Raw genomic sequence first — 27,609 nt, 5'->3', positions numbered from 1 at the left:
CCGATAAATATTTGTAAGAATTCTTGTCAAATGTGTATTCATTGTAATAGGATTTTTCAATCATAAAATATCAAACTGGTCTATCTGTGAGCATTTGAAGACTGAAAAATCAGTCCTTTGATAATAATTTCAGCCAACCGTCCCTACAGTATTATAAAGTAGATAAAACTGTCGGGTTGCGGAGTCAACAGATTTTTTCCGATAAATTGCAAGTCGGCACGCTTTGCTCTAACGACCTCCAGTGACAAACACTTCCGCGGCGAGGAGTCGAGAGCGACGCGCGGAATGACGCCTAATGACGCGAAACAAGAGTGTATCACTACCCTAACCTGACGATTGTTGCCTTTTTAATCAGAAATTAGATGATGCCCGCGACTTCGTCCGCGTGGATTTAGATTTTTGTTTTAATCCCGTGGGAACTCTTTGATTTTCCGGGATAAAAAGTAGCCTATGTCCTCGGGATGTAAGCTAACTCTAAACCCATCAAAATCAGTTAAACTATTGGGCCGTGCTAGCAGACAGACAAACACACTATTGCATTTATAATATTAGTATGGACTAGAATCTAGATGATGCCCGTAACTTCATCCGTGTAAGTTTCAATTTCTATAAATCTCGTGAGTCATTTTTAATTTTTCCGGGATAGAAGGTAGCCTATATCCATCCTCGGGATGCAAGCTATCTCTATACCAAATAGATTATGCCCGCGATTTCTTCGGAGTGAAGTAAGGTTTTTTTTAAATCCCGTGAGACTCTTTGATTTTCCAGGACAAATAGCTTGTCTTTCGCCGGGCAGCATCCATTTTGCTAAAGAGGTTCCAAAAAAAAACTTCATGTGGGAACGGTGTCGTGTAAATGAGCTTCTACTTTTAGTTACCTCTGCTATTATTTGAAGCTGCCCTAAAGAACCGTCTCAGTTAAACGGTAAACCAGCAAAAACTATGTGGGTATCACACGAATATTATAAAGGCGAAAGTTTGTGTGTATGTATGTGTTTATGTTTGTTACTCCTCCACGCAAAAACCCTGGACGGATTGGGCTGAAATTTAGAATGGAGATAGATTATACCCTGGATTAGCACATAGGCTACTTTTTATCCCGGAAAATCAAAGAGTTCTCACGGGATTTTTAAAAACCTACATTCAGGTGAACGAAGTCGCGGGCATCAGCTAGTGTACGGATAAAGTAAAGAGGTCTCGAAAAAAACTCTCAAGTATCTGCCCATTCGTGATAAGAAAACACTGTCTCAGTGATATAACGGTTATATACTGGGCAGCCAATGGCGCGTGAGGTAATGGGGTCGTTATAACACACTCTGTGACAGCGTTCTGTTATCCGAGGGTGACGCGACCCGGCCAATGTTGTGGAAAATATGTGAATCGATCTATTGGTCAAATGGTGTCCGCACAGTGATAAGTGCGTGTAGGGAAACGTGTGAAAAATATGCTCACATATTTTAGTGCTTCTACTCGTATTAGGGATTCCTATTTCAATTTTTAGGGTTCCGTACCTCAAAAGGAAAAACGGAACCCTTATAGGATCACTTTGTTGTCTGTCTGTCAAGAAACCTATAGGGTAATTCTCGTTGTCCTAGAATCATGAATGGCAGATAGGTAGGTCTTATAGCACATATACATGAATAAATCTGAAAATCGCGAATTTGTGGTTATATCATTAAAAAAAAAATTAAAATGTGTTTCAAATTTCAAAGTTAGATAACTATACCAAGTGGGGTATCATATGAAAGTGCTTTACCTGTACATTCTAAAACATATTTTTACCTATTTTTATGTAGGTATAATATTTTTTTTGATTTATCGTGCAAAATGTTGGAAAAAATACCCAAATACGGAACCCTCAGTGCGCGAGTCTGACTCGCACTTGGCAGGTTTTTTTTTTGTCTCTTTACGGCTTTACGTGTCTGGATTCTATTTTTTTTTCTCCGTTAGCCCTTCACTACAATCTCACCTAGTGGTAAGTGATGATGCGGTCTCAGAAGGAAGCGCGCTAAACTGCTTTAGTTTCTGCTCGGCATCGTACCGGAACGGTCAATAGCTTGGCGGCACGGCTTTGACGGTAGGGCGGTAACTAGCCACGGCCGAAGCCTCCCGCCAGACAGACGTGACCATTAGATCAGCGTGGTGGACTATAGCTTAAACTCTTCTCATAAAACAGAGTATTCGTGGAGAGACCTGCATAGCTGAGAGTTTTCCATAATGTTCTTGGCGATGTGTGAAACCTCAGGTATTCACTCTTGAAAACTATACTATTACTAGCTGACGCGACTTCGTTCGCATGGATGTAGGTTTTTTAAAATTCCCGTGGGAACTCTTTGATTTTCCGGGATAAAAAGTAGCCTATGCGCTAATCCAGGGTATAATCTATCTCCATTCTAAATTTCAGCCCAATCCGTCCAGTATTTTTTGCGTGAAGGAGTAACAAACACACACACACACACACACACACACACACACACACACACACACACACACAAACTTTCTCCTTTATAATATTAATGTGACTATAGTCTAAGCCCCTGTATTAGTGGAGATTCATTCAGAAATAAGAAAATCTTTTCGGAATTCACAGAATGCTTTCAAAATTAATAAACTAGACTTTCAACGTTTCCAAAACTTTAATACAATGCCTAGTACATTAATTTTTAACATTTTCAACTAAGAAACACCGTTGTCTAAATTGAAACTGTTAATTTCAGTGTTTTCATTTGCCTCTGCCGTGCCGTGGTCCTGTGAGTTTTCATAATGCTAATTTGTTTGCGTCAGCGATATAAATGTTACGCTAGATGCGGCATAGTATGGTGGTCGCCATAGTTGATACAAAATGGCGCTTCTCACACACGTACGAAAGAATGAATGAATGAATACTTCTATTGTAGGTACACCTCAAAAATAATACAGAAAAAACACATCCAAAGCAAAACAAAAAATATAGGCAGGTACAATTTGGCGGCCCTAGCGATCTCTTCCAGGCAACCAAAATGGTGCAAAGGTCATAGCTATAAATATTAGAGGTGGTACAAGTATATACATTAATGTGTAATATTAAAATAAATACATAAACATATGTGAATCAATCAACAATCACGTCGATGACCACCTAAGCCGAACTACTCATAACGCTCTCACTAGATGGCAACACGGGTATCTTCAATCTTAAGTGAAAATAGAATACGCAGGCTAAATCACACTAACGAAGATTTCTCTAAATTACACTATGCATTATAAAAGTTCCAAGTTACAACTGGCGATCCCCCGAGCATGACATCCGCTCGGAGGGAGAATTTTCTATCGGTACGGTTGAGCACACACCCACCGCTCCCGTACAATAGTAACAATATGTTCCAAATCCGCACTGCTGTCAATTATAATTACTTAAGATGCAGTACGTTTCTGCAAACATAGATATCAGTTAGAACAGCTAGGTATAAAGCTATTTATACCTACTCAAATATAATAACAAGCATAATAATTTAGAGTTATCACGCAACTTAAATTTTTACAAAAAAAAAGTTATTGCACCTTAGGTTTGCACTTGTCTTAATCATCCCATGAAGAAAGCTATGACGGGGTTGGAGCGCATTTGCCTATAAGATGCCTATTCAATCTTGTTATACATACATACTTAACATACTTAGGTATGGTAGAACATACTTAAGTTATAATATGTGGCAGGCAACACCAATCAGGAAGGGCGTTCTAGATTGACAGGAGTCTGGACACCGATGTTCGTTGGAACATGTTTAGCGCCGCTTCTAGTGGACCATTTATATCGCTGGTTTGCGTAGTCTTGAATGGGGAGCTCTTACAACAATTTTAATAAAAAATTTCACTGTATTTCCAGCTCTGTGTTTTAAAACGTGTGCAAGATTAGTGCGCATTATGTTCATAGAACTCTTTATTTATAAATTACTGTTGGGTTTTTTTTATTCTTAGCTAGTGAATCCCCACCGCTTCGCTGGGCGAAAATATAAATCATCGCCCTTTAAGTATAAATTCCCTATTCCGTGGGAATTTTGGAAAGTCAGTCCTTTTATTCTCGTCTGTAAATAAAAATGAATAAGTATATTTTTATTCAAATAAACTTTTTCAGGTACTTTTTAATCGTCAAATGCATCTATCACTGGCACTGGTATGGAATGCCTTTCCTACCGACAAGACTCACCAAGAAACTCGGCGGTTGCACTTTTCATAGATTTGATATACAATATTATACCACGTAAAAAGGAATTATTGAAGTTCTTGAGTGACAGTCGCTTTTATCCCGGAAATCAAAGAGTTCCACGGGATTCTATAAACCTAAATCCACGCGGACGAAGTCGCGGGCATCAGCTAGTTGTCTTTAAAGACTAATTACTCAATATTTATTTATAAACAGCGTAACAAAGGTTTGTCAAAACATTTTATTTCAAAAGAAACTTTGTTTACTTGTACACTCCATCTTGTATAATAGAGTTCCCGAACTTCTTGACGGTTTCTCAAAACTGCAACTATTAATTACATTTTCTTTGAAAGCAACACTCAAGTTTGGACTGCAATGCAAAAACTTCGCAACTGGATGTTCGTAACAGGATTAACGACTTTATAAAATCCATTGCGGTGTTACTTGAGAATCCAGACAAAGTTTTCGAGAGCATCTAGAAAATATTTAATTTGCATTTTAAAATATAAATAAGTTTATGTTTTGACCCCGCACTGGCTTTCGACCCCGCGTTTGCTTTCAACTTAGCTCAAGCCCGGTGCCTGATTTACATAAATATTTTTTCTTAAGTTTCCCTAGCGCGCTTCCCATATAAACGTAGATTGGTTCTCATTTGAATATTAAATAATCAAACTCAATGTTTGTAGACACGTTTTAGAAACGAATCTAATATGTATCTATGGTTGGCCAGGTTTCCCGAATAACATCTAGTTTTAAAGTCACACGAGTGTACAGATTTGTACCCGTGTAAATTTGTACAAATTTAATTCAACGATTTTACTTTTCTAACAAGATTAAGTTGAAAACTAAAACCCGACTGCGATCGTCTTAATAAACCCTGAAATATTAGAGTGAAATTGTTTGTATGTCGCTTGGTGTATTTTATTGTTGTAAATGTTTACCCTTGAATTCAGAAATTTTTCCTCTTTCATTTGACATCCCACTCGACACAATAGGAAAATTTATTTTAAGCGACCCCCACTTTTTTTGATGTAACATCCGCTAAGTCAATTTTTTTCTGATAAAATATAGCATATGTCACCTGGACCTTTATGACATATCAATTGGCGCCTCATTCATCAAAATCGGCCCAGTTTAGGCGCTACGGTGGAACATACAGAATCTGGATACAAACATATATAGACGAGTATATTTACATACATACACTGCTAAAATCATTACCCTTCCTTTTGGCTTTGCCGCAGTCGGGTAAAAAGGACTTCTAAGAAAATATTGAATGAAAAGACTATGTACATTCTTCCATGAGCAGCACAAAAATAAAATAAAATAAATTGAATCACCGAAACTAAATTTGTTTCGTAACTAAGCGGTTGGCTTGCGAGACAAAATGAAATGGGAAGGTTTTATCAAAGACATCTGCGTTTAAGGATTTTCTTTCCTCAATTTGCGAGCGCTCGGTAGTATCACCTTATCGCTAAGTAGAGACTGTCACATGGTTTTGGTATCGCCGTATCGCTGAATCGATTTTTGCAAAGTTTTGATGCTTCTCCCGCTATTCAGTTACTTGACTTTTAATTTTTATTATGCAAATCCATTGAATTTACTTTTTTGAAAAATTCTTTATAAGTAGAAATGGAATTTAAGGCTCGTCTATACCTATTCTTTCGTGAATAGAAATTGGAGCACCGAAACTAAATTTGTTTCGTAACTAAGCGGTTGGTTTGCGAGACAAAATGAAATGGGAAGGTTTTATCAAAGAAATCTGCGTTTAAGGATTTTCTTCCCTCAATTTGCGAGCCTGCTGATAGGTATCGCTGTATCGCTGATTCATCCGTTGCGGAGTTTTAACGCTGCTCCTATATTGCGTTGGTTTTCTCAATTCATACAAATTCAATGATTTCACTTTACTAAAAGGGATTTTCAAGAAAAATAGAATTAAATGGCAGCCTACATTACAAAGTAGGGAACATAAAAATAAAATAAATTGAATCGCCGAAACTAAATTTGTTTCGTAACTAAGCGGTTGGTTTGCGAGACAAAATGAAATGGGAAGGTTTTATCAAAGACATCTGCGTTTAAGGATTTTCTTCCCTCAATTTGCGAGCCCGCTGATAGGTATCGCTGTATCGCTGATTCATCTGTTGCGAGGCTCTGACTATTTCGTTGGTTTACTCAATTTATACAAATGCGACGATTTTACTTTTCTAAAAAGGATTTTCAAAAAGGTAGGAAATGAAATGAAAAGACGTAACTTCCCAGCGACATTTATTTACGTATTACGCGCTAGACAGGTGAATACCTAAGATTTTTACGGCCTTTTTTAGGGTTCCGTACCTCAAAAGGAAAAACGGAACCCTTTTAGGATCACTTTGTTGTCTGTCTGTCTGTCTTTCCGTCCGTCCGTCCGTCGTGTCTGTCAAGAAAACCTATAGGGTACTTTTGAATTAAATTAAAAAAGATTGTTAGTCATATTTACCATGATTAATAGTCCCCTTTCCTCTCCAACTAAGTGTAAAGTTTGTACTAGGAGTAGGTACGACAATAGAGCAACGCACAATGCATGGAAACGTTTAATTGCGAAGTCCAACCTATTAGAACCGGAACAAAGTCAATGACAAAAAGTTCTATTAGTAATTTATATAACAATTTCAAAAGCAATAGGTAGGTACTCATATCTATTAAGCTCTCGCTCATTAGTTGGCAGTTAAAAAGCCATTAATCGACGGAATGAATGAAGGTGGTGAGACAAAGGGTGGTTGTGGCATGGATTGTCCGGAGCGGCGCTAACGAACTGCCAGCGGAAAGGGTGAGTGCGATAAATGGTATAGCCTGACTATGACTGAAATCCGCAAGGTCGCCGCTTCAAAAACCCCACACGTTGCACTATTGACGTACCTACTTCTAGTACAAGCTTTACGCTTAGTTGGAGGGGAAAGGAGAATATTAGTTATGATAATCATAGCTTATATTCTTTTTAAAAAGACTGCAATAAAAGTATAGCGCGTAGTAGGTAAATAGATGTCACTGGGATACATCTTTTCATTTTGTTTTCTAGTTTCTTCCTATTTGAAGAAAATTAAAGGCGTCGCATTTGTATAAATTGGGTAAACCCGGTAAACCAAACAAAATAAATAAATTAATAATACCTACTAAATACTAATACTATAAATGCATACAGAAAGCGAGACTCCTCTATATACTCCTTCTTAGGAAATTAGGTTTTTTTTTTATTCACTATAGGTAAGCGCTTGACCACAATCACACCTGATGGAAAGTGATGATGTGGTCTAAGATGGGACGCGTTTACCTAGTATTTATGCAACAAAAGTAGGTAGGCCTTTTGTAGGTTTGATGGTCAAATCAAATTATATCACCACCGGCCGAACGCGGCCCCAAACGTTAATTGCACGGTCGAAAAATAATTATTTGGGGCTGTATTTACACACATGCTAAAACAGACGTGAGAGCGGCCAATTTTGTTCATTTCGTATTTTCAATTCATCAGATTTTAGATTACTGACCTTTGAATAAATGTTGAAAAGGTTTGGGTCCCTTTGGGTCCCTTTGGGTTGGGTCCCTACTGAAGAATTTTTAAAGTGTTTGACTGAAACAGCATTCCAGCTTCGGGTTTTAAATTCGGCCGAAACTGAAAGTTATTAAGAGGGCTCTCTCCGTCATTCGCTTCATACAATCGTAGTTCCAATTTCATTTGAATATTGAGCAACCAAAGTCCATGAAATTTTGCAGACATATTCTAGAAACTAATATCTATGTCTGTGGTTTTCCAGATTTCTGTTAAAATATTCGGTTTCAAAGTTACGCGGTCTTAAAAATTTACATACAAATCTTTGAGCCCCTGTAATTTTAAAACTACATATTTTTAACTTTGGTTGCTTAATATTCAAATGAAATTGGAACTACGATTGTATGAAGCGAGTGACGGAGAGAGCCCTGTTAAGGTAATATTTCTTTTGTACCTATACTGAAATTAAATGATTTTTACAAATACGCAGGCAATAAACTCGCGTTACTTAAATGAAAAAATAAAATAAAACCCGTGTTGAATTAACCATTTAACATGAACAGAAATAATAATCAACATGTTAAAGATAAAGCCCTGTTTCACAACTTCCTGATCAACTTTATCGAATGTGTAAAAATTGTATCTGACGTTATGACAGGTTGGTATCGGGAATCTGTCAAAATGACAAAATTATCCGTTAGATAAAGTTTATCTGGCGGTTATTCTTACTCAACAGACCCTTATTCTTCTTAAACTAGTCCTTAAACTTCTGTTATAAATACTAATTTGCAGTAAGTAAAGTTTCAGTTCAAAATATGTATAAAAAATTGGTTGTCTGTAAAGTCGGTTTACTGACGATAGTTGAACGTGACAACAAAGGCCGATTGTGCTTCTTTGTCGCTCGTTCCGCGCTCTCGCTTGCACTTCAAGCCTTACATGGAACGCCTCAGAGCGAGGTAACGCCGCATGAGTCATGTTTTTCGTGCGTGCAGCCGGCTCTATCGAATTATAAGACGTTGTCACGTCAAAAAAAAAAGTAAATTAAAGTAAAATAAAATAAAAGTAAAGTAAAATAAAGTCAAATAAAAGTAAATAAAGCTATGTAGGTACAGCTATACCTATACAGCTTTACGATCGGAATACTTAACGAATATTGCTCTTTCGATTTGAGAAGTGTGTTTGTTTAGGATTTGAGTACTTAGGATAGTGTCCCCGTCCCGTTTACATTAGCCACTAGGCCGAATCGCGTCCACGACATCAACTTATTCTGTTGATTAGACGTTTGCAGTGCCTATATTAGTTTACGAAATTGACAAAAGTTAAGTTGGTAAGATTGTCAAGTCCATTATGCTCGGATCAATGCCCAACAACGCCTTAATTATAGCGATAATAATCAACGCGTTAAACTGATTGGCCACACTTGAACGGTTAACGTCTGAGCCACTTGAATTGGGGTTAAATTGTCTAACGCCAAACAGCATTGTGAACGCCGTTTGGCGTTATCCACAATAGAATATGTAGTTAACGTTAACTAGAAAAGATACTGTATAATACATCTGTTCAAAGCAGACTGATCGAGAAATAAACAAAAAAACAAGTGTAAATTAAAAATTCATAACACCCCCGACAAGTGAAGGTTACAGTAACTAGAAAAGAGCTGATAGCTTTCAAACGGCTGAACCGATTTTCTTGGATTATAGCTAAGAACACTCTCGATCAAGCCACCTTTCAAACAAAAAAAAAAACTAAACTAAAATCGGTTCATTAGTTCAGGAGCGAAGATGCCACAGACAGATAGATACACAGATACACACGTCAAATTTATAACACCCCTTTTTTGGGTCAAAAATAAAATTTCAACGCATTAACGATGCATGCCCAAAAACCAGAGAACCAACAAAATAGACTATCATTCCATTACATTTCGTGACTTCGAATAATGCAAATTAAGACAATTTCCCGAGTACATCGGCCGGGCCATTTGTAACCAAATTGCAGCTCATTTCATTGTTATAATGATTCCGTTTATAGAGGCGCATTTTCGTGAATGCAATACGGTGTTTTACATCATTAATTTACTGCCAATCAAACGTATTTACTTGGTTTATTCAGTATTTCGAGAATAGATGATACGGTTTATATTAATCGTATTGAAAAACTTGTAATTAGTGAATTATTATTATTTTAGGGTTCCGTATTTCAAAATGAAAAAGGTATCCTTAATCCAGGTATTTAAGTCTTATAGCACAAGTAAAGGAAAAAACCGAAACCGTAAATTTCGTGGTTTTGCGGTTACATCACAAAAAAAAATGTTTTCATCAACAAACAAATAGTATTTTCAATTTTTAAAACAAGTATATACCAAGTGGGGTATCATATTATGGAACGGCTTCACCTGCACATTCTAAAACAGATTTTTATTTATTTTTAGGGTTCCGTACCTCAAAATGAAAAAGGAACCCTTATAGGATCACTTCGTTGTCTGTCTGTTTGTCTGTCTGTCAAGAAACCAATAGATTACTTCTCGTTGACCTAGAATCATGTTTAGCAGGTATGTAGGTCTTATAGCACAAGTAAATGAAAACAACCGAGGCCGTAAATTTCTTTTTACATCACAACAAAAAAAAAATGTGTTCATGAACAAATAATAATTAGTATTTCAATTTCCAAAATAAGATAAATATACTAAGTGGGGTATCATAAGGAAGGGCTTCACTTGCACATTCTAAAACAGATTTTTATGTATTTTTATGCGCGTTCTTGATTTATCGTACAAAATGTCGGAAAAAATCGAGTACGGAACCCTTGGTGTGCGAGTCTGACTTTCACTTGGCCGGTTTTATTTAACACATAGGTCCCTTTGGTTTCTACACGGCATCGTACCGGAACCCTAAATTGCTTGGCGGCACGGCTTTGCCGGTAGGGTGGTAACTATCGACCAAAGCCTCACGCCAAACAAATATTTTATGTACACACATGACACATTCACCCACTGTGCCTAGACTTTTAATAGCTTAAAATCTATATAACTCAGAAAAGTTAGAGGTGTGTGCCCGGGATCGAACCCCCGACCTCCCGAAAAGAAGGCGAACGTTTTAACAACTAGACTATTACCTCTGTGGTATATCAAGTAGATATATCAAGAGTCAGGACCCCCACAACAAGGCAGCCTATTCATAAACGGCAGCCTCAGTTGAATAGTTGTCCTCAATAACCTAATTTCCACGATGGCTATTAATTGTATTGTATACAGCAAGCATAATAACATTGTTATGTTTGGAGTAAATTCTCTATTTACGACTATTGAGTACCGACCATAGAGATTGGTACATTTTCCACTAAGTCTTCACTCCAGCCATCCAAGCTCGCTCCAGAAGCCAAGTAGACCGCCCAGGTTGTCGAGGACTATGAGACCCGTACTCAGCAGTGGGGCGGAAATGGGTTGATCATAAGGATGATAGCTATAGAACTACTTCTGAAGGTCATCCTTACGCACTGGTAAGCGCTGAGGAGATTTTATCCAGGGCCGCTATTAAAATATTACAAGGAACCAATACCTTAATTTTCATAAATTGCAAAATTTGCAATTGTGCATTGTAAGGTCTACATCTCCTGAGGATGCTCCGGTGTCGGGGTGAAACGTGCGTCGAGTGTGTTTTGGGATTTGTGTGGTGCTGTGGTGGTGGTGCGTATTGCTTGCTTGGTGGCTGGCTTATCCTGCATGTTTAGCAGTGGGAGGGCGGGTGGTGCATATCGCATGCCGCATGTTACACCATACAGATCTGTCTTTTTCAGCGAACAATTGCTTTTGGTTCGGTAAGTACATACCATGGACTTGAAGCAAAGTAACGCAGTGCTTGTACAATAGATAATATGATGTTTATTATTGGTCTTGCAATATCATGATTTATTACAAATTCAGGAAATACTTAACAAAGCAAACAGTAGTCCGTAATGACCGTTTGCAACAGAATGAACTGTTATTTGGATACAAATTCATCGGACGTTGGACGTGAAAATTCCATTCATTTGCGTAATTTGTAGCTCGCGAATGAAATAAAATATGAATTTCTGTAGACATGTATACCTAGGATACACAATCCAGGTACAGTATGCGACAGGTCGAGATGGCAATCGGAATGGAGACACAGCGCACACCCGCACAGCCCCCGTGCTAGCCCGATGCGGGATGACGAGCGGGCGTGCGGGGCATCCCCCCGCCTCATACTCCCATTGCCATCTTGGCCTGTCACGTATATAGCTCCAATTTCGAGAAAGAGAAAGAGCTGCCAAATCTAACACAGCTAGGGAGCATTCGGGAAACTTCGAGATGTTTTCTCGTCCAAAATTCCTCAGTGCTTGAATACCAAAGTCTTTGAACAGTGTGTGTTTCTTTATGACGTCATACGGCTCTGAAATACTATCATGGTCGCTTACTATTGTTGAGTCTAATAAAAAAGCTCAGTCATGTAGTTTTGCGTCATCATTCCTCATAAGGTTTGGAAATACCCATAAAGAGGGCTGTTATATGTTTGACGTGTGTATCTGTATATCTGAGTATCTGTGTTATCTGTCTGTGGCATCGTAGCTCCTAAACTAATAAACCAATTTTAATTTAGTTTTTTTTTTGCTTGAAAGGTGGCTTGATCGAGAGTGTTCTCAGCTATAATTCAAGAAAATCGGTTCAGCCGTTTGAAAGTTATCAGCTCTTTTCTAGTTACTGCAACCTTCACTTGTCGGGGGTGTTATAAATTTTTTATTTACACTTGTTTCATATAGACGTACGGAACCCTAAAAAAGGAAAGCAAAACAATGATTTTCATTTGAAAGGTTTTATGAAGACGTGGGCGCCCGATTATTCGGTGGATCTGCATAACAAAGGACCCTTTTTAATTAGGTGGCTATTTCGAACTCTATCCGCATATAGATGAGGGCAGATTAGTTCGATCTGACTATTCATTTTTCCCTTGACAGGTATTCTAATTTACCTCTTTGCCTCAAAGGAAATACGTTATTGGTCCTATCTACTTTACTCGTTAGGGTTCCGTACCTCAAAAGGAACCCTTATAGGATCACTTTGTTGTCTGTCTGTCGTGTCTGTCAAGAAACCTACATGGTTCTTCCCGTTGACCTAGAATCATGAAATTTGGCAGGTAGGTAGGTCTTATAGCATAAGTACAGGAATAAATCTGAAAACTGCGAATTTGTGGTCACATCATTTAAAAAAAAAAAAAATTGTTTCAATTTTCAAAATATGATAACTATACTAAGTGGGGTATTATAATATGAAAGGGCTTTACCTGTACATTCTTAAAAAGATTTTTTTATGAATTCTTAAACAGATATTTATTTTTATGAATAAATAGTTTTTGATTCATCGTGCAAAATGTTGAAAAATACCCGAGTTCGGAACCCTCGAGTCTGACTCGCACTTGGTCGGTTTTTTCTTTCTTTCTTCTCTCGGGGCAGATTTCCGTCTATTGTACGTGCATTGCCTCTCCCGCTTCTCCCTTCTTTTTCTCATTCTCTTCACTCCAGCCATCCAAGCTCGCTCCAGAAGTCGAGTAGACCGGCCAGGTTGCCGAGGACTTAGTTTTTACTCGAGAGAACTCGACCCCCGACCCAAAAAGAGGGGTGTTATAAGTTTGACGTGTGTATCTGTGTATCTGTGTCTGTCTGTGGCATCGTAACTCCTAAGCTAATGAACCGATTTTAATTTAGTTTTTTTTTTTGTTTGAAAGGTGGCTTGATCGAGAGTGTTCTTAGGTATAATCCAAGAAAATCGGTTCAGCCATTTGAAAGTTATCAACTCTTTTCTAGTTACTGTAACCTTCGCTTGTCGGGGGTGTTATAAATTTTTAATTTACACTTGTTTAGAACTTTAGAAGTTAGTCAAAAGGTCAATTCACAATCTTAAAGTACGTTAGAAAACAGCTGGTCGACGTAGTCCAGTAACAGGTGTTGTAAATGTGCATGGTACTCGTAGGGTGAAGACACCCTAGTAGGGTGACCCTACCCTAATAACTCGCAACTCTCCTTAGCTACTATCTACGAGTGTATAGCTATAGATCTTCCCTAATTAAGGCTGTAGGTACATTACTTACAAGCCGCTTCGTTAAGGTCTATTTATACAAATGTAGCACGTATGATACGGAATCAGGCAATATTGTTTGAAGTAATGTCAAAATAATCTCAATGACGACAGCGAAGTCAATAGGTGCGCGCGAGGTTTGAATGCTCTGTATAGGCTAAGAGCTGAAAATAAGGATCAAGGATATTAAATACTACAGATCCTTTCTTCTCTCTGGGCTGGTTTCTACTATTACTACAGATATTGTCAAGTATAATAGAGAAGACAATGAAAATGATGTGCAAAAGCTTTGTAACTCTTTATTGATATTGTGTACACAGTTACGTCCACACATTTGTATTTCTTGGAAAAAGTTATCGTGAAACTTATAAACGAGTGGATATTTAACATACATGTACTGAATAAACATTTTAGTTAAGGTTCAAGATTCTTTGTTAAGGTCTCTTTAAACAAATATAACACATATGATACGACATCAGGCTGAATCAGGCAATATTGTTTGAAGTAATGTCAAAATAATCTCAATCACGACAGCGGAGGCAACAGGTGTGCGTGGGGCTTGAATGCTGAGATATAGGCTAGGAGCTGACGGGTAAAGATTAGTAACCAGTTCAACATGGGTTAAGAATCAGATCCCTTAGCAAAAGTGGGAATACATGCTAGGACAAAGTTGAAGGTGCCTAAGGCTGATATGAGACCTGGGCGCGTTTGGAACCCTTGTAACTTTAGTTTTAAGTTTACATAATTAATTATCACCATTACATCATTAACTTACAAATCCTTGAATGAACCAAAATTTCTTGGATGAATTATTCATCCAAGTACAATATCAACAATTGACAATCAAAAAGTGTCCAATGGTAACTATTTTGAATAAATAATTTGACTTTCACTTTGATGTATTATAGACCACGGAGCATACTCAGACTTTACTCACACTTTGAATGAAAGAGTTAAAAAAAAAAAAATTTAAATGAATAAATAAAATAAAATAAAAAAGGTAAGCATGTAAAGTGATTTAAGGCATAGAAAAAGGGATAAAATATACATCAATCTAGAAGCCTAAAATTAGTATCCTTTTAAATGGACGCAATTGCGATTACAGCATTTTCCGAATAGAATAGAATATATTTTTATTCAAGTAAACTTTTACATGTGCTTTTGAGATAGGAATATAACGACCGCATACACATTACACGAAATGTAACCACCGTCTCTTATTCAATTTATGAAACGTTTTGTATGTAAATGTTCCATTCAAGTCTGGATTCATTAGACGGCGTTTCATGTAAATAATTCCATGTATTCAGTTACAGCTCCGTATATCTAATGTGGAGCTATTCATGCGTAATTAAATGATATCATGCTTTAAATGTTACTAATTAATATTTTGTGTTTGCGTTTAGGTGAAAATCTTTTATGAAAATATGTTAATATTTGTGTGCTCGTTACCTATCCTTTGGTGCAGTTGCTGTTAGCACTTGCGTGGAGTTTTCCGACATAGTACTACCATCTACTTACAATAAGGTCTTGGACTGTAATAATAAAATGATGTGGTTTTGCATAGCGGTAGTTTGTGGGGCTAGAATTCATTATTATAGAGAATAGGTACTTACCTAATTTAAAATTTTTTGATTTTTCGTTGTTTTTAAACATTATTAATTATGATTTATTAATTATTATTAACGTCAATAAATTTAAGTAAACGATAAATATTTTTCAATTTTTAAACATAAAAAATATTTTCTAGCAGAAATCACTCTATTTTTATGGCAAAAAAAATTGAAAAATATTTGTCGTTGTGACGGCATTAATAACCTTCCGTACAGCGCGACGTAATGTTAAAAAAATAAATAAAAAAAAAATATTTAATTGTTCTCTTTAATAATTAATTCTAGCCCCATAAACTCTACCGCTGTACAAAATATCACATTATTGGATTACTGCCAGTCCATTTTGGAGATCCTTTTGTCTTAGATTTCCCTCCGAAGATTCCAAAATATTTATAGCTATAGTACCTACTTACTTAGATACATTTAGATTTACATTTAGGATGGTTTATCGCAACACGTACCGAAAACCCAAAGAGTTCCTTCGGGATAGGAAATAAAAGTTGATATCGATGTTGACCCGGCCAGGAATTGAACCTGGGATCTCCCACAGCGCTCACCAATTCGCCAGGGAGGTCTTCAAACATCTGTACGTATCAGTGGATTGCCGCAATTAGCAGTATCAATATGCAGCACTATCGGCAATATTGTAGTATTGAATTGTTGTAAGATGTTGAACATCAGCTAACACGGCCGATATTGCGGATCGGATCTAATATAGCTAATGAATATTTCATACAATTAGATCGCCTAGCATTATGCGTCCTGTCGTTCTAGTACCTACTATCATACTATAATATGATAATGTATACTTGCATCACCTGCCTCTAATATCTATAGCTGTCCTTTGCCCAATTTTGGTTGCCTGGAAGAGATCGCTAGGTAGCGATTAAAGCCGACAAATAATTGTACCTGCCTATATTTTTGTTTTGCTTTGTATGTGTTTTTAACCGACTTCCAAAAAAGGAGGTTCTCAATTCGTCGGAATCTTTTTTTTCTGTATTAATTTTGTGGTGCATAATAAAAGTATATTCATTCATTCATTCATAATATTCCCGATATTTAAGTATACTCTGTCCACGAAAATAATTAGTATAGCGTTCTTTCTGTTACGTAATCCCATACAAATGACAGAACCAAAAATCTGTTACCAACCATAATGATTGAGGCGAGTGATAGCCTAGTGGTTAAAACGTCGCGGCCTTCGTTCGTGAGGTCGCGGGTTCGATTCTGGGCACGCACTTCTAATCCATCATGAGAAAATCTGCATCCCTGAAAGATCTGCATAATATTCTTAAAGGTGTGTGAAGTCTGCCGATCTTCACCTTCACCAAAACCGTTCTCATTCTGAAAGGTGAGGAGACCAGTCCTCAGTAGTGAGCCGTCGATGGGTTAATCTTGATGATAATATCCATATAATATGGATTAAGGGGTTAGATCTCAATTTTAATACAGCACATATCTACCGCAAAGTCAAATAACGCTGTAAATAACATTTTTCGCAACTCCGCAGTAAATAGGGTGCTTCATGATGTTTTATGAAAAAAGTCCCTCCTCGTAAATTGGCGCACTCGGCTCCCCTTTCGCCTCTTTATGACCCCTGTCTTTATTTGTAGAAATGAACCTTGCAATAAAACAATGTCTTTTCTACGGTCCCTCTGTCTTAAGCTGATTTCAAACTACGGAATATAATATAATATATAAATATCGCTCACCCTTCTTTTAGATGTCACTGTTCACACTCTTAGATGTAATAATATGTATTACATCTAGTGTGAACAGTGACATTTAAAAGTAGGGTGAGCGATATTTATATATTATATTATATTTCCGTAGTTTGAAGATAACTTTAGGCACTTGTTCTACCGCTGACGATTAGCGAAAAATTATTATTATTATTATTAGTGATAAAATTGTAGGCACGTCGCAAACCTTGGCGTTTGGAACCCTCGAAGCTATAGTTTTATATTTACGTAATTAATTATCGCCATTATTACATCATTATTTTATTCATTCCAAAACTATTGACAATCGAAAATTGTAGAATACTTGTATTGTACCCAATTTGAATTGCAGTTGCATTTGAATTGCAGTTCTTATATTAAGTACAAGAAACCAAAAGTTTAATCTACGAGTATACTAATATTATAAAGAGGAAACCTTTGTATTTTTGTATGTTTGTATTGAATAGGCTCAAAAACTACTGGACCGATTTCAAAATTTCTTTTACCATTACTTAGAGGGATTCTTCCGAATCCGTATAGGCTATATTTTATCCCGGAAAATAGAAAAAATAAATGTCCACCCGTGCGAAGCCGGGGCGGGTCGCTAGTTTGTTATAATCCGCAAGCCAATGGTTGGCAAATTAAGCTTTTGGTTCCTTGCATATCATGGACTTCCGCAAAATAACGCCTGCTTCTATAATAATGCATTTCTCATATTAAGTTTTTCAAAAAAAAATATTTGTTTTTGGAGTTACTTTTTCATTGATGCCAAGTTACTTCCAAACATAATTATTTCTTACTAGCTGTGCCCGCGACTTCGTTCGCTTGGAATAGTGACTTTTCGGGCTTTATATAGCCACGGACGCTCAGGCGCGAGGCGTGTCGTACGTACTCTGTACGTTAAAAATTTTCGCCGTGATTCATTGACATACCTTTTTTATTTATGAACCGATTGACATGAAATAAACACTAAATGTTAAGTGAAGCTTACTACAATATATTAGTGAAAACCGTATCTAAATCGAATAAGCCGTTTCTGATATTAGCGTGCACAAACACACAGACAAACAGACAAACAGACAAAAAAAAAATTACAATTTCGGGTTCGGCATCGATATAATAACAACCCATGCTACTTTTTTTTTATATATTTCCATTGTACAGACACCACTTTTCTACAATTTTATTATATGTATATAGATTCCCCAGCTAGGAGTATTTGTGAGCAAGATTCACAAACAACATGCAATTTTATAGCCCATATTTCACGAGCCACCTAGCACTTTGTAGTCCCATACGTATAGTTTTCTAACTATAATGCAATTTGAGGAAAGGGGAGACAGGTATGGGCGCCAAGTTTACACACAAACAAACCAATAAAACTCGTCTACGATAGTATTTGGGGAAGAAAACAATAATTTATCTTCCATCGAGTAATAAATTTGACGCCCCACCATGGTGAATGAATAGTTTTATCAGTTTAACAATTTTATATCACATGCGTTTGTGGCTACAGGATAGATAGATAGATAAAAGCTTTATTGCACACAAAAAATTGAAAGGAACACAACACAAAAGGAAGAAACAGAAAAAAAAAATTGGCCTTATTGCTTTCAAATCAAGCAATCTCCACCAGGCAACCAAAATTAGGCCGGAATTAAGTTTAAGGATTGATGTTTTTAGGGTTCCGTACCACGTAAATGGAACCCTTATACAATCACTTCGTCGTCTGTCTGTTTGTCCTGTCCGTCAAAAATCGGGGATTAAAACCTTTAGGGTACTTCTCGTTGACTTATAGTGCGCGACAGGTTAAGATGGCAACCAGGGTGGGGACGCCCCGCACACTGCCACCGACGTATCACCACCTTAGCCTTGTTAAATAGGTTTTATTTATTTATTTACTATAGTACCGCCCACAGAATTACACATTTAAAATATACATGTTGTTCCTTATATTCTATGGCTCTTATGCAACTCCACTTACGGGAAGTCACAGCGTGCATTAACATAAACATAAGTCGTACAGTAAAATATAAAATATAATATAATAGCTAACCTAAGGACTATGAAAAAAATACCTAAGTTATAAATTTTAAAAGAATATAATAAGATGGAAATTAAGTTAAAGTAAAGTTAACTTAAACTAAGCTAAATTATGTAAATTATCTAAAATACAATATACCTATGGCTAGGAACTGACACTAATTATTATTTATCGTTATCCTATTGAGGAATCGAATGATTTGAGCAACTTGGCTTTAAATTTAGCCAGGTTATCGCAAAACAGATCCGTGGTAATAAATATCCTTGTCCAAAAATTCCTTATATGTATTAGTAAAAATTCATTATATGTATTCCTTATATGTATTAGACTAAACCTTGGTATTAACGAATGACGACCTAGATTGGTTCTACTGATTCGGTGAGTGAACAGAGGAATAGGATACCGCGGTATACGGGAGGGAACTTTGAAAGATATGGCTCAACAGTTCCGAGTTATCCATGGTTCCGTTTGCAAGGTTTGATAAAGTTATAAGAGTACTTAGACAATTTCGTAAAACCTACCATTTATGGGTTACGGAACCCTACCTGATCCAAGTTCTGACACGCACTTCGTCAGTTTTTTTTTATCAAGATCACACATTCAAGCTCGTTGAATAAAAATAAAACAATGATTTCAATTAAATGCAAATGCATGTACCTATATGTTTCTCTGCGAGCCGTGTGTGTTCAATATGAATGGTGTTGTTTGCAAATACATAATTAAATCAGATTAATTAACTTCCAAACTAATTACGAGCTAATAAATTAAATAGTATATTTGGTTATGATAAATAAACCAAATAAATGGCAAGGATGAAATTTGAAATGGACTTCTGAAATCAAAATGTTACTGGTTATTATTTACTAGATGATGCCCGCAGTTTCGCCCGCGTGGAGTGGTCAGATCCCCTGCAGCATCAGGATTGAGGAGTTGGAATCCAAATTTTTTATAGAACAATGTCGCAAAGTTCCCTCAACGATTAAAAAAAAATTACGAAAATCGGTTCAGAAATCTCGGAGATATAAACATAGATAAAAAAACACAGTTCCTTCATTTTTCAAAGTTGGTTAAAAAAGTTGCCTATGTTACTCTTTGGTTACCCCTATACCTGTCTGTGAAAGTCCCGTCAAAATAGGTTCAGCCATTCCGAAGATTAGCCCGTTCAAACAGACAGTCACTTCAATTTTATTTATTAGTACCTACCTATAGATTAACAGGTAGGTATGACGATTTATTTTGATTTATATGACGATGTATTTTACAATCGAACCACGATGCATCGCCAATATCTGCATTCCTATATAGTCGAAATCCCATGGACCCGTACAAAGCGATTTGCTTCCTCGTTTCTGCACTGCTAGAATATGAAATACCATTTCGGATTCCGTTTTCCCGTTAGTTTTAATATTGGTTGGTACCTTCAAAAGAAGAGTGAATAGGCACCTTCTGGGCAGACGCGCTCCACCCTACCTTAGGTTGCATCATCTTCTAAGTACTTGGTGTGATTGCAGTCAAGCGCGAGCCCATTTAGTTATTTAAAAAAATGACGTTTCATTTTATCTGAGTCTGAAAAAACATCTTACTGATAATAATTACAAGTGTAAATAAAAATTTATAACACAACCGACAAGTGAAGGTTACAGTAATAACTAGAAAAGAGCTGATAACTTTCAAACGGCTGAGCCGATTTTCTTGGATTATAGCTAAGAACACTCTCGATCAAGCCACCTTTCAAACAAAAAAAACTAAATTAAAATCGGTCCATTAGTTAGGAGATACGATGCCACAGACAGATACACAGATACACACGTCAAACTTATAAAACCCCTCTTTTTGGGTCGGCGGTTAAAAAGGGTAAGTTTGTATGTGTGGATGTTTGTTACTCTTTTACGCTAAAACTACTGCAGAATAGAGATAGATTGTACCCTGGATTACCCAATATATAGGCTACTTTTTATCCCGGAAAATCAATAAGTTTCCACGGTATTTTTAAAAACTTATATTCCACGGGAACGAACCCGCGGGCATCAGCTAGTACATTGACGGTTATCTAGCTCATTAATAAAATGGTTTTTCGTCGCACCAGCTTTGAAATCGAGGCTGTTAGAGAAATACAGCAGGTAGAAGATAATGTAAATGTTCATACGTGATACGCGTAATACCTCTTGTTATTCGGGCAGGAAGCGGCGTTGTTTATGTATGAGGCCCCTTCAATTCATTTGTACGGTGTTCGCGGACCTCTGTCCTTTCCGGGCCATTCCGGGTCAGGGACTGTATTATTTTGTATTATTATAGGGTCCCAGGTTTGGTCCTGGGCTGGATTAACCAGGGATATTATTTTAAAGGCTAAAGTTTATCTATTATATATCTGTCTGAAAATTTCAGCTCTGAAGAAGCTCTGAAATAATGAAGGTCTGGCCCTCACTGGCTGTTTAGTCCATACCGGGTTATGTATACATGTTTATTGAATTATAGTTCGACAACCGTTTCGTTCCAAGTCGGACACTAATATTATGTTGACAATTACCCAGCCATCGCATCGTCCCTAACTCCCTACTCGCATCGTAGAACCACTTCAATAAAAAATCATACCCAAACATTAACCCAAAGGAATATGTTAGTTAATTAAACTGATATCTGCAAAAGCTGAAGTCCAGCGAATAAATAGATGTGTTTATCCCCAAATTCACGGCAAAATAATTCAGGCTTAGCGGCGTCACAGCTTGCAGGGAGCGACGTAATTTCGCGTCGCATGTGTCAACGCGTCAGACGCGTTTGTCATCCGTTGCAACGCGACGACCACTCTATTCATTTGTCACTATATACAACGCATGCATAAAGCGCGCACCTTTTGAAACAAAAACATAATATTACTTAATATTATACGTTTTACGACGGTGTTACAATTAAACAATAAATAAACCACCCTTCATACTTTTTTATCGTGACTAATCTACCATGCATACTCTTAAGCCTCGATAGCTCAACGGTTGAGGAGCGGACTAAATTCCAAAAGGTCGGCGGTTCGAACCCCACCCGTTGCACTATTGTCGTACCCACTCCTGGCACGAGCTTTACGCTTAATTGGAGGGGAAAATTGAGTATTAGTCATGATTAGCATGGCTAATATTTTTTTTTAATACTTCAAACCAAGTAGAATCAAAACTATAACACTTTGTGAAGATTCCCAAGGGTTTTGCATCTAAAATGCTGAGAATAAACATGTTTATTTTCAAATTCACGGCAAAATAGTTCAGGCTTAGCGGCGTCACAGCTTGCAGAGAGTGACGTAATTTTACGTTGCGTGTGTCAACGCGTCAGACGCGTTTGTCATCCGTTACAACGCGACGACCACTCTATTCATTTGTCACTACTACTACGCATGTATAGAGTGCGTGCGATTTCAAAATAGTGTTTTTTAAAAAAAAGCTATTTGTATAGCTTTAAGTTGCCTTCAGACTACTTAAATATAGTAGGTATAATATGTATCACAATATCATATTACATCTCAGTGTGAACAGTAACATTACAAAGTAGGGTGAGCGATATATATATATCCCGCAAAGACCATACATTCGTATTTTAAACAAGTGTAAATTTAAAAATTATGATACCCCCGACAAGTGAAGGTTACAGTAACTAGAAAAGAGCTGATAACTTTCAAACGGCTGAACCGATTTTCTTGGATTATAGCTAATAACAATTTCGATCAAGCCACCTTTCAAACAAAAAAATTAAACTACTAAAGGAAATCACAACCCAGCCACGTCACTATTCTCTATGAATGTTTCCTCTAGCGTTTAGCTGAGAATGATTCAGTGTAAACATAAGCGCATTAAGAAAACGCCTGATAATGCGTCATTCATCATAAAAACTGCAGACGTTTTAACATCATCATTCGATCATCAAATAATAACAATATAACTTTCAACGTAAGTACATATTTCTTGGCAAATAATTTTTTTGCAAATATTGTTCGGCGCAGATAAACTCTGTTTGTTTTTACTTTGACTGTTATAATGTTCTATTTACACGTTACGGTGCACTTTCGGAGCGTTTCGAGTATAAACGCGTGGAATATAAAACGGAATTTGGTCGAATTGAACCAAAGTCGTAAAGGATGTGTGACTACTTAAATTAGTGTGATATGCGAATTTATTTATATATGCGAATATCTGCCATATAAGTTCATTAAAATGATTCGTCATAAACTAACCTGATTTTGTTATAGTTAAATTATCGAAGCGTTTAAAAACAAAATATTGAAGCTTTTGGGGTCAAATAATCAAAACAAAAATTAAAGTCAAAGCCGTTTGTACCATTAACCATTTATCTTAATCTCAAGGCGTACTAAAGAGTTATGAAGTATTTAAATACCATGTTATGTCTTAAATGGTAAATTCTTTTGAAGATTCAAAAACACGTGTAAATATTTATTTAGATAAAAATCGATTTTATTCTAAAAAGTACTATTCTTTAGGTTTTTGACTGCGATTTTTTGTAGTAAAATGCAAACTTGAAACGTAAAAAAAATAGCACGCCTAATTTTTTCAAAAATCGTTCCCAATCCGTATCGACTCCGGCCGTAACGTGTGAAGCGTACATAAATCATATTATATTTGCATGATTGTAATGTATTTGACTTAGATAAAAGATGTTTGGGACTTCGTCTGTGATGGCGTTTGCTGGCGCGCGTGCTGTGCTTGTTTGGAGTGTTTTTTTTTGTTAAGAGTGGCTGGTTTTTGTGTTAGTTGATGTTTTTTGGTGGTGGAACTGACTGGGAAGCGCTCTAAAGGGGCGCCGCGCGTATGTCGGCGGGCGCCGGCGCAGACGGAGTCCATACTTGTATAAATTCAATAACTTGAAAATATCACAAACTTGACATTGGCTAATCAGAGTAAAGCCAGATTTAAAGAAAAAAAAAAAAAAAAAAAAAAGATGTTTTGATCGAAAAGTAATATTATATTTCACAAAATGTAGGGTAAATTTTAAGGTAATTAGATAAGGCTAGCTTTAAGAATATTTTTAAGAGTATATTATTATGTCGTATTTATACAGTTTCGGGTATTGAAAATTATTTTCTGAGAAGCTAGGATTTAATTAAAGGTTTTTAGGCAAAAGGTTTCAGTGAGCAACAATTAATTACATAACCCAGACCACAGACTTTCTACTTGGGTTTATTATAATTTAGAACAATTGTTTATTTTGGTAGGAGAGAGTAGAATCACCACTCAAACAATGAATTTGGTACAATGACGAGATCTAGTTACTTAAGAGGATACTTGTCAACAAGCCCCCGTCGATTTCCTACGTATGATATTATTGTTCTTATCTCTATTTGCCCTGGTTCGTGCATTCTCGGTTCCTAGATCGGTACATTTGTGATATCCAATTCAAATTGCTGTGATTGGCTGAATTTACCATGTTCTTGCTGCGACAGTGAGTTTGAGCCACTAGCGGAACAATGTTAGCCGGTCAGAAATGATTGCAATTAGTCAACCTGTTTGACGTCCGTGTTCTGTTTTCGATTACAAAAAAGCAAAAATTGTTGTTGCAATCATCAATTTTAGCAAATAGTGAAAGAGAGTCGGCCAATCAGAGGTCACAACTACCGCCACACTTTCTGTCAAACTTTGGCAGTAGGCCTGCCGAGTAATGAAAACAAATTTTTCATTCTGTCTAGGTGTAGGGTAGGTGTAGGGTTGCCACCTGCCTCTTTTAGATTTACAGGCTACCACCATCAAAAGTACGGGGTTTAGATTTGTTTACGGGAGACATTGTTTCTTATATATTGTTGTATTATTGTATTGTTTATTATTGTATTTGAAGAAATAGGCGGTGGTTCTCTCTGAAAGCTTATTTAGATATTTCAGTTTATTTGTATGTTTTGTATTTTTTCTCTGTATGTTGCCGGGTCTTGATCGGTGAACTGTGTTTGCGATGTGGTTTTAAATAAAAGATTATTTATTTATTTCAATAGCTTTTAAAAACTCTTCATTTTGTAAAACAAAATGCATGTTAACTTAAAATTACATTTAACTTGTAATTCCACCTTCAAAGTATCAATACCATGGCCGTAGCCAGGAATTGATTTCGGGAGAGGTTTTATCAGGGCCGGAACTGAATCCTGTCATGAGGAAAAATACGTTCGCTCAACTTTATTTTTATTTTTATTTTGGACATTTTGCTATTATTATTTAATTATTATTTTTTTTTATTTATTTTTTGTGTGACCAAAATGTATCTTAATTTAATGTAACATATTGCATGCATATAAGCAGAATTTGGCTGTACCTTTTTATCTTTGTAACATCTCCACTGTTTACCCAAATTCGCAATAAAGAAATTTGATTTGATTTGATTTGATTTGATTTATGGGCTAATTACCTGGTTAGTTGAATTTCGCCTTTCAATTTGATAGTGGAATAAAATACAACAATGAAAAAGCGCAGCGCAGTGAGCGTAAGTGTTTTTGGTTCAATACAGAAAAAAATAAGTGAAAGGGAAACGAGTTTAGCCATAGCAAGATACTTCTTTACCAAAATTTTGATACTTACTATTCAGAGGTAACTTGCACCCCAGAAACGAACATAAGCTTTTTATCCCGGAAAATCCCCCACGGAATTTTTAAAAACCTAAATTCATGCAGACGAAATTGCGGGGCATACACCAAGTAATACAAATTCAAAACGCGAGTGAAGCGAGCGCGAAATGTTTGATATATTTCCAAAAAAAATTGGTAAGCAAATGCAAGAAATAGTGTAAGTATTATTTTAGGTTTAGGTTTTTGACGGTCTCCCAGACGCAGTGGCCATTTCTAAATTTCTGGTCTGGTGGGAGGCTTGGGTCATGGCTAGTTATATGGTTAGTATGGCCCTACCGGCCAAGAAATTAGACTGCACTATTACCACTAGGAGAGATTAAAGTCAAGGGCTAACTTGTATAAAAAAGGCTTAGATCCTAAAACCAACCTCCGCCTCTTTGGCTACGGCCATGATCAAAATCGAGTGGGTTTCGGCTACGCAGGTATTATTATTCTACGCATTGTCGCACAAGGAAAATATGTATTCTTTCTACTGGACATAACGTCAGCGTTTGGTTTCGCAAGCCAGCCCGGCTGAATTTGTAAAAAACCGGCCAAGTGCGAGTCAGACTCACGCACCGAGGGTTCCGTATTCGGGTATTTTATTTCGACATTTTACACAAGAAATCAAAACTGTTATGCATTAAAAAAATATGCATAAAAATAAATAAAAATCTGTCTTAGAATGTACTGGTAAAGTCCTTTCATATAATAACCCACTTGATTTAATATTTAGTTACTTTGAAAATTGAAAATACTAATATTTGTTCATGAACACATGACAGACGAAGAGACGGACAGACGGACAGATGGACAGACAGACAGACGGACAGACGGAAAGACAGACAGACGGACAGACAGACAGACAGCGAATTGATCCTATTTCCTTTTTGCTTTTGAGGTACGGAACCCTAAAAATATTTAGTTTTATTTGCCTCATATTTTATTTTCATAATTACGGGTTTCTGTATCCTGAAATACCAACCAGTAACCAGTAAAATACGGGGCCTCTGGCAACCCTACTCGGAAATCACTGTCACATTCAAGTTAATGTCAAATATTTTGTTTTCGATTACAGAAAGCTGCATCAATCATTATTAAAATATTTTATTTGTTGTGATTGGCTGAATTTTTGAGTTTCAGCCAATAAACAGACTGTTTGCCAATTAAACGTCATAACAATATAAATGCCAGAAAGTTTAACCAAATAAAACAAACTTAATGAGAACTTAGTGAGAATGCAAACGGCACACAATTTATAATACATATTATGTTAGTCGTATATAATAGATATTATAGTAGTCGTTCACTTTGGTAATAGTCAGATTGTCATCAGTAAAGTTGATATTGGTTGATGTATCGTAAATTAGGTATTGTTTCGGTGACAAATATTTTTATAATCTATTTATCTTTGAACAGAATGGAATAGAATGAAATGGAATGGAATACAATGATTAATTTTTATTCCTGTAAACTTTTAGGTAAACTTCAAAGTGTTTTTGAATGGTCAGAAAAATTTACCACTGGTTCGGAATGCCGTTCCTACGTTTCTAGGGTTTCGTACCTCAAAACGAAAAACAGAACTCTTATAGGATCACTTTGTTGTCTATCTCTCTGTCTGTCGTGTGTGTCAAGAAAACCTCTAGGGTACTTCCCGTTGACTCAAAACCATGAAATTTGGCAGGTAACCTAACTGCGTAATTTTGGCTAGTTTTTTTAATCGATAAAGAAAGTTTGCGACATTGTTCAATAAAAAATTTGGATTCCAACTCCTCAATCCTGATGTTGCAGGGGACCTGACTACTAAAGCTAATGGGATTTAAAAAGTGTTGATTATTAATTGATATTGAAGGTA

General features: G+C 36.6%; 1 long non-coding RNA gene across 2 annotated transcripts; it reads left to right on the top strand.

Moving 5' to 3' along the window:
- The first annotated feature begins 5,011 nt into the window (after positions 1-5,011).
- LOC123874767 lies at positions 5,012-11,125 on the top strand. Of its 2 annotated transcripts, none has more exons than XR_006798007.1 (3): positions 5,012-5,114; positions 7,190-7,199; positions 11,115-11,125. It is a non-coding gene; the product is annotated as an uncharacterized LOC123874767 (long non-coding RNA). The 2 variants fall into 2 exon arrangements; XR_006798008.1 differs by lacking the exon at positions 11,115-11,125 and adding an exon at positions 8,439-8,448.
- Positions 11,126-27,609: the final 16,484 nt, after the last annotated feature.

Source organism: Maniola jurtina, chromosome 19, assembly GCF_905333055.1.
Source record: "Maniola jurtina chromosome 19, ilManJurt1.1, whole genome shotgun sequence".
Classification (NCBI taxonomy): domain Eukaryota; kingdom Metazoa; phylum Arthropoda; class Insecta; order Lepidoptera; family Nymphalidae; genus Maniola; species Maniola jurtina.
This window is presented reverse-complemented; position numbering and strand designations above follow the sequence as displayed.